Source organism: Malaclemys terrapin, chromosome 23 (assembly GCF_027887155.1).
Source record: "Malaclemys terrapin pileata isolate rMalTer1 chromosome 23, rMalTer1.hap1, whole genome shotgun sequence".
NCBI lineage: Eukaryota > Metazoa > Chordata > Testudines > Emydidae > Malaclemys > Malaclemys terrapin.
The window spans coordinates 6,760,979-6,768,773 of NC_071527.1; the positions used below are offsets into that span (position 1 = coordinate 6,760,979).

The 7,795-nt window shown below is 56.1% G+C and overlaps 1 protein-coding gene across 2 annotated transcripts in view; it reads right to left on the minus strand.

Moving 5' to 3' along the window:
• The window catches only part of MAP3K12 (mitogen-activated protein kinase kinase kinase 12), an 85,663-nt gene extending 84,545 nt beyond the window's left edge, over positions 1–1,118 (minus strand). For both annotated transcript variants that reach the window (XM_054012165.1, XM_054012163.1), the window contains exon 1: positions 1,051–1,118. The gene's annotated coding sequence lies outside the window, so the exon portion shown is untranslated. The remainder of the gene's footprint in view (positions 1–1,050) is intronic.
• Positions 1,119–7,795: the final 6,677 nt, after the last annotated feature.

The following is a 7,795-nucleotide window of genomic DNA, read 5'->3' on the forward strand; positions in this document are numbered from 1 at the left end:
ACTGGATCCCACCCTCCATCCCTGCCTCCCTCCTCCTCCATCCCCAGCACTGGATCCCGCCCTCCATCCCTGCCCCCCCCTCCATCCCTAGCACTGGATCCCGCCCTCCATCCCTGCCCCCCTCCTCCTCCATCCCTAGCACTGGGTCCCCCCCCCACCATCCCTAGCACTGGATCCCCCCCTCCATCCCTGCCCCCCCACCATCCCCAGCACTGGATCCTGCCCCACCATCCCCAGCACTGGATCCTGCCCCATCATCCCCAGCACTGGATCCCCCCTTTCCATTCCTGGCCCCCCTCCATCCCCAGCACTGGGTCTCCCCCCCTCCATCCCCAGCACTGGATCCCTTGCTCCATCCCTGCCCCCCATCCTCCTCCATCCCCAGCACTCGGTCCCTTGCTCCATCCCTGCCCCCCATCCCCAGCACTAGGTCCCTTGCTTCATCCCTGCCCCCCATCCCCAGCACTAGGTCCCTTGCTCCATCCCTGCCCCCCATCCATCCCTAGCACTGGGTCTCCCCTCCATCCCTGCCCCCACTCCTCCTCCATGCCCAGCACTGGATCCCCCCTCCCCAGCACTGGGTCCCCTCCTCCATCCCTGTCCCCCCACTCCATCCCCAACACTGGATCCTGCCCCTCCATCCCCAGCACTGGGTCCCCCCCTCTCCATCCCTGCCCCCCCTCCACCTCCAGCACTGGGTCCCCCCTTCTCCATCCCTCCATCCCCAGCACTGGGGCCCTTGCTCCATCCCTGCTCCTCCTCCATCCCCAGCACTCGGTTCCTTGCTCCATCCCTGCCCCCCACCATCCCCAGCACTGGGTCCCCCCCTCCATCCCTGCCCCCCTCCCTCCACCTCCAGCACTGGGTCCCCCCTTCTCCATCCCTACCCCCCGCTCCATCCCAGCACTGGGGCCCTTGCTCCACCCCTGCCTCCCATCCTCCCCCATCCCCAGCACTCGGTTCCTTGCTCCATCCCTGCTCCCCATCCATACCCAGCACTGGATCCCCCACCTCCATCCCCTGCCCCCGCTGCCGGCCCAGCCTCCTCACCTCTCTCAGTCCTGATGGGGGGAGGGTCCCTCCTGGATTTTTCCTTCCACCCCGAAAATCCGGCAGCAGCAACAAAGCGGCCGGGCTGGGCTGGGCCCCCCGAGCCGGCTCCTGGCCAGGCCGGTGCCCAGCTGGCTAATTGCAGCGCGCCGCGGCCAGCGGCAGCAGCATCCCCAGCGCGCTCCGTGCCAGCCCCGGCTGGGCTCTGTCTCCCGGCCTCGCCCCGAGCCGGCTCCCCGCCCCGCCCCGCCGGCACCCCGGGGACAGACACGCCCTGAGCGGGGGGCCGGGGAGCTGCGGGGCAGGGAGAGCGAGCGCCGGCCTCTTAAAGGCGAACGGAGCCTGAGTCACGGGCTGGTTTTGCCCTCCCCGCTTATTGTTCAGTCTGCCGCCCCCCGGCCAGCCAGACACCCCCCCGGCTAGCCACCCCCCCCCGGCTAACCACCCCACTCCTCCAGCCAGCCAGTCAGCCACCCCCCCCAGCCAGTCCCCCCTCCCCTCGGCCAGCCAGCCACCCTGCCCCTCTGGCTAGCCAACCACCCCCCAGCTAGCCACCTCGTCCCTCCAACCAGCCAACCACCCCCCCCAACTAGCCACTCCGGGCACCCTGCAGCCAACTAGCCAACCACCCCCCAGCTAGCCACCTCGCCCCTCCAGCCAGCCAACCACCCCCCCAACTAGCCACTCCGGGCACCTTGCAGCCAACTAGCCAACAACCCCCCCAGCTAGCCACCCTTCCAGCCAGCGAGCTAGCTAGCCACCTTGCCCCTCTGGCTAGCCACCCCGCCCCCAGCTAGCCACCCCGCCCCTCCAGCCAGCCAACCCCCACAACTGGCCACCCCCATGCAGAGCTAGCCACTCCCTGCACCCTGCAGCCAACTAGCCACCCTCCCAGCCAGCCAGCTAGCCACCTCACCCCTCCAGCTAGCCAACCACCACCCCAGCTAGCCCCCTCCAGCCAGCCAACCCCCTCCCCGCTAGTCCCCCTCCAGTAACCTCCCAGCTAGCCAGCTAGCTAGCCACCCCGCCCCTCCGGCTAGCCAACCACCCTCCCAGCTAGCCACCCTCCCAGCCAGCCAGCTAGCCACCCCCAGCCAGCCAACAACTGTACCATGGGTACTGTGCTAGCCACCCTTATGCAACACTAGTCACCCTGCACCACCACCCCAGCCAGCCAGCCATCCCACCCTGCCAAATAGCCAGCCACCCCCTCCCCGCCACACCAGCCACCACCCCACCAGCTAGACAGCCTGTCCCGCCCTGCCAGACAACCAGTCACCCCCCCCCCCGAACAGTCAGCCACTCTGCCCCGCCATCTAGCCACCCTGCCCCACTAGTCTACCAGCCAGCCACCCCACCGGCTAGACACCCTGCCATCTAGCCAGCCACCCCCATGCACAGCCAGCCACCCATCCATCTCCATGTACATCTATCTAGCCATCCCCATACACAGCCAGATAACTATCCATCCCTCCATCCCTGTATACAGCTAGCTAGCCATCCCCATGTGCATTCATTTATCCATCCTTCCATCCATCCCCAGACATAAGAACGGCCATACTGGGTCAAACCAATGGTCCATCTAGCCCAGTATTCGGTCTTCGAACAGTGGCCGATGCCAGATGCTTCAGAGGGAGTGAACAGAACAGGGCAATTATCAAATGATCCATCCCCTGTTGTCCACCCCCTGCTTCTGGCTGTCAGAGGTTCAGGGTCACCCAGAGCATGGGGCTGCGTCCCTGGCCACCTTGGCTAATAGCCATCGATGGACCTTTCCTCCATCAACTTATCTAATTCTTTTCGAACCCACTTATACTTTTAGCCTTCACGACATCCCTTGGCAATGAGTTCCACAGGCTGTGTGTTGTGTGGAGTAGTATTTTTTGTTTGTGTGAAACCTGCTGCCTATTCATTTAACTGGGTGACCCCTGGTTCTTGTGTCACGTGAAGGGGTAAATAACACTTCCCTGGTCACTTTTTCCTCACCAGTCATGATGGTATAGACCTCCGTCATATCCCCCCCATCATCTCTTTTCTAAACTGAACATTCTCAGTCTTTTTAATCTCGCCTCATTTGGAGGCTGTTCCATACCCCTAATCACGGTGGTTGCCCTTTTGTGTACGTTTCTCAATTCTAATGTATGTTTTCTGAAGTGGGGTGACCAGGACTTCACACGGTCTTCAAGGTGTGGCATACTACAGCCTAAATAGAGGCATGATGATATTTTCTATCCCTCCCTTTCCTACTGGTTCTTAACATTGTTGGCTTTTTTGACTGCTGATACATCTTGAACAGATGTTTTCAGAGAACGATCCACAAGGACTCCAAGAGCTCTTTCTTGAGTGAAAACAGCTGGCTTAAACCCCATCATTTTAAATGTGTATTTGGGAGGATGTTTCCCAGCGTGCATTACTTTCCATTTATCAACATGGCTAGCCATCAGTGGTTAGCCATCCCCATACACGGCTAGCTACTTATCCATCCCCGTGTCCATCTATCCATCCCCACCCATTCCCCCAAACATCTATCTATCCATCCATCCCCATCCATCTATCCCCACTCACATCCATTCCCCCAAACATCTATCTAGCCATCCATCTATCCCCACACACAGCCATTCTCCCAAACATCTATCTATCATCCATCCATCTCCATGCACATGAGCAATCAATCATTTTCTATCTAATCGCGATGACGACAACGCCCCCGCCCCCACAGAGAAGGCAATTAACCAGTGGACCAACTTGCCCCACATGGTGATTCGCCATCGCTTGGAGTCTTTAAAGCACGACTGGACAGCTCGCTCTAAAACCTGCACTCTAGCTCACCCACCAGATATGGGCTAGAGGCAGGACCCCCTGGGTGAGGTTTGGTGGCCTGTGTTATGCTCTTGCTCAGCCAAGGTGATCAAGGTCAAAGGCAACTGGCTGGAGAAACTCCCTGCCATCGGAAATCATTGAGGCCAAGAGGCTCATGAGTTTCCCAAAGGGTCTGGATAGATTTACAGATAGCAGGAATAGACAGACTTAGACGAGTGAATGCTGATGTGAGCAGGGATATTAAACCTCCTGATTTAGGGCTTAAACCAATCTCTAGAGACCAGGATTGGACCTGGCATGGGGGGGAAGGGGTGTCATAAACATACAGCTAAGGGTAGCATAAAATCCCTCCTTTACCTGAACGGGGTTAAGAAGCTCAAATAACCTGTTTGGCACTTGACCAAAAGGACCAATAAGGGAAGAAGATCCTTTCAAATCTGTTTGTGCTCTCTTTGTGTTCTCTCTCGGACAGAGAGGGACCAGGGCAGGAAAAAACATCTCCTAAAACCCTACCTGAAACAAGCATCCAAGATTACAAAAATTGTAAGTAATAGCAAGGAAATGCGTTAGCTTATCTTTTGTTTTAGCTTGTGAATTTCCCCTATGCTAAGAGGGAGGTTTATTCCTGATTTTTGTGACTGAAGTTTTGCCTAGAGGGGGATCCTCTGTGTTTTAACTCTTATTACCCTGTAAAATTACCTTCCATCCTGATTTTACAGAGGTGCTTCTTTTACTTTTTTCTTTATAAAAAAGTTCTGCTTTTAAGAACCTGATTGGTTTTTAGGACACTAAAAACCCAAGGGTCTGGTCTCTGCTCACCTTGTTTACCTTTTTGGTTGGTATATTATTCTCAAGCCTCCCCAGGAAAGGGGGTGAAGCGGTTTGGGGGGATATTTTGGGGAAACAGGAACTCCGAGTGGTCTTTTTCCTGAATCTTTGTCTAACTCACTTGGTGGTGGCAGCGATACCGTCCAAGGACAAGGAAGAATTTGTGCCTTGGGGAAGTTTTTAATCTAAGCTGGTAGAAATAAGCTTGGGGGTCTTTCATGCAGCTCCCCACATCTGTACCCCAGAGTTCAGAGTGGGGAGGGAAGCCTGACAGGGGGCCGATTGTTCCACACCTTCCTCCGCAGCATCTGGCACTGGCCACTGCCATAGACAGGACACTGGACTGAACAGCCCTCAGATCTGATCCAGTCTGGCAAGTCCAATATTTTCCTAACACAATGGTCCCTTCTGGGCTTAAAATCTATGAATCTGCTGAGCCCTAGCTCAGGATCAGGGCCACATCGGGCTTGGTGCTGTACAGATCTAGATAAGAGATTTTGCCAACCCTGCGGGGCTTAAACCTACTCTGTATCTGGGGATGCAATTCTAGTGGGCGAAGTATCCATGCGATGGCTGGGTGGGGCCATGGGGCTCTTGCACTGGGCCAGTTTTCTGTCCTCCCAAGTCCATATGGGGCTCCTGGTGATCACTGACAAATATTGCTTGTATATCACAGTGGCACCTACTGGCTCCAGCTGAGATCAGGCCCTGAGGTTGCAGTAGGGCCTAGTGGATAGATCACAGGACTGGGACTCAGGAGTGCGGGGGTTATTCCTACCTCTGGCTGCTGGGTGACTGTGGGTATGTCATTTCCCTGTTTCTGTGCCTCAGTTTCCCCAGGGATAGGGATAATGACCTCCTTCGTAAAGCGCTTTGAGATCTACTGATGAAAAGAGCTAGACATTATTATACTGGACACTGCACAGAAACAGAGTGAGAGACAGGCCCTGCCCTGAACAGCTACAGCCTGAATCGACAAATGGCAGGAAGGGAAACTGAGGCAAAGAGCAGGGACGCGACTTGTCCAAGGTCAGTCAGCTGATCAGTGGCATAGCTGAGAATAAGACCCAGGTCTCCTGACTTCCACTCCCTACCCACTAGGCCACCCTCAAACAATGGGGCTTTTTGCATTGAATGCAAAAAGCCCCATTGCTCCCTATGAAGGGCCCCTAGGAATCCTATGGTGTAGCCCTCCCTCTGGTCTGAGCTTTGGACCCTACTCCATCCTCAACCCAAGAGCCTGATGCATGGTAGGGATTGGGGGGGGGGTAAGCCCCATCCTATCACCCCATAGCATTGTTGGGGGAGGCTCAGAGTACATTGTCCCCTCCACCCCCCACTTCACTCCCCAATCCCAGTAAGGCACTGGCAGTTCACTAGCAGGCCAGCTCCTCAATTGGTGCAAAACTGGAGTCACACCGGTTTAGACTAACTGGGAATCTGGTCCTGCTGGTTTTGGAGACAGCAGGGGGCAAGGAGGCCTTAATACCAAACAACTGAGATGGAGGATGGCCCAGGGGTTCGCGCACTAGCTTGGGATGCCAGAGACCTGCCCTCAATTCCCTGCTGGGCCGCAGCCTTCCTGCGGGAGCTTGGACAGGTCACTTAGGCGAGATCCTTTGAGGATCCGAGCCTCTGTGCCTCAGTTTCAGGCACTGGGGACCATAGAGGGCGTGCGAGGATAAATACATAAAAGATTGTGAGGTGATCAGATGCTATGGTGGACGGCTGCTGGATGAAGAATCGTCACTGTACTGGATGGATCAGTAAGTACCGATACTAAATTGCCTTTCTTGGCGCTGTCCCTATCCTTAGATGTCAAAGGCCTTCGGGCAAGTGAATTAGCCCTAACAAGACCCAGGTTGGGGCTGGGTGTGCCAGGGATTCAATGCATATACATACCCCTCACTGCCACGGCTCCGTGGGCCCCCTATTCGCCACTTCACCATGGCAAGGCCTCTGCACCCCATTCCCCACACGCCGGGGGGGGGGTGTCCCCCATGTCCCTCTTCCTCACCCTGACAGGGACTCTGTGACACTCCTCCCCGCTCACTTTTATTGCTTTTCTTTCTGGGGGAGAAGTCACTCAGGGTGCCAGCACTTTAAAACTCTGTGAGGACAAGGGGCTGAGCTGAGATGGGGGTAGTCCTATGCTGGAAGGTGTTAACGGCTGCCACCAACCCGTTCTTTGATCTCTAACCCCGGGGGTTCCCAACTCGAGGCCCACCTGTGCAGCTGCAATAGGTACAGGGAGAGCAAAATGGGGCGTTCAAACAGGGAAAACACAATTGTGAATAAAACCGAACCAGGAGCAACACAACAAACAACGTTAACAACATTGTTTAAAAAAGGCGGCGGTATTTTATTTTAAAACAAAATGGTTGTCCAACTTTGAGCACTATATTGTGTGTTCAATTTTGGGGGGAGGGAGGGGGAGAGAAAGGATCTGAATGTCTGTGCTGTGTAAGCAAAGACCCAGCCCTATTCTCTACTAATTAGAACAAAATCAAATATTATAAATAAAAATATAAAATGACTTACAAACCAGGAGTCTTCTTACCGGGACGGACGTGCCTGCTCCTCCTTGCACAGGTTTTGCAGCTGGGAACATATGTTAGTGAGGCTCAACCTGATCTCATCTTCAATTTTCAGCCAGCTCAGGGTGCAGGCAGGGGGTAGCTAGAGGCTGTGTGCAGGCAGGGAGTAGCTAGGGGCTGGGTGCAGGCAGGGGGTAGCTCAGGGTGCAGGCAGGGGGTAGCTCAGGGTGCAGGCAGAGGGTAGCTAGGGGCTGGGTGCAGGCAGGGGGTAGCTCAGGGTGCAGGCAGAGGTAGATTGATGCTGCGGGGCCCAGCCATGCACCCAGTCCCTAGTTGGCAGCGTGGGCAGCTCCGCTCCTTGTGGCCTGGGGCACATCCGGCCAGGCTGGGACAAGCTGTGCTACATGGAAACCGTGGTCACCGGTACCCAGTGGTTCGTGGGCACCAAGGACTACACCCACCTGAGCCTGAAGGGTGGTAGCCATTACCCAGCCTACATATGAAAACTGACCAGGAGCTCTGTGCATCTGGATGCACAGAGCTCCTGGTATCCCCACTTC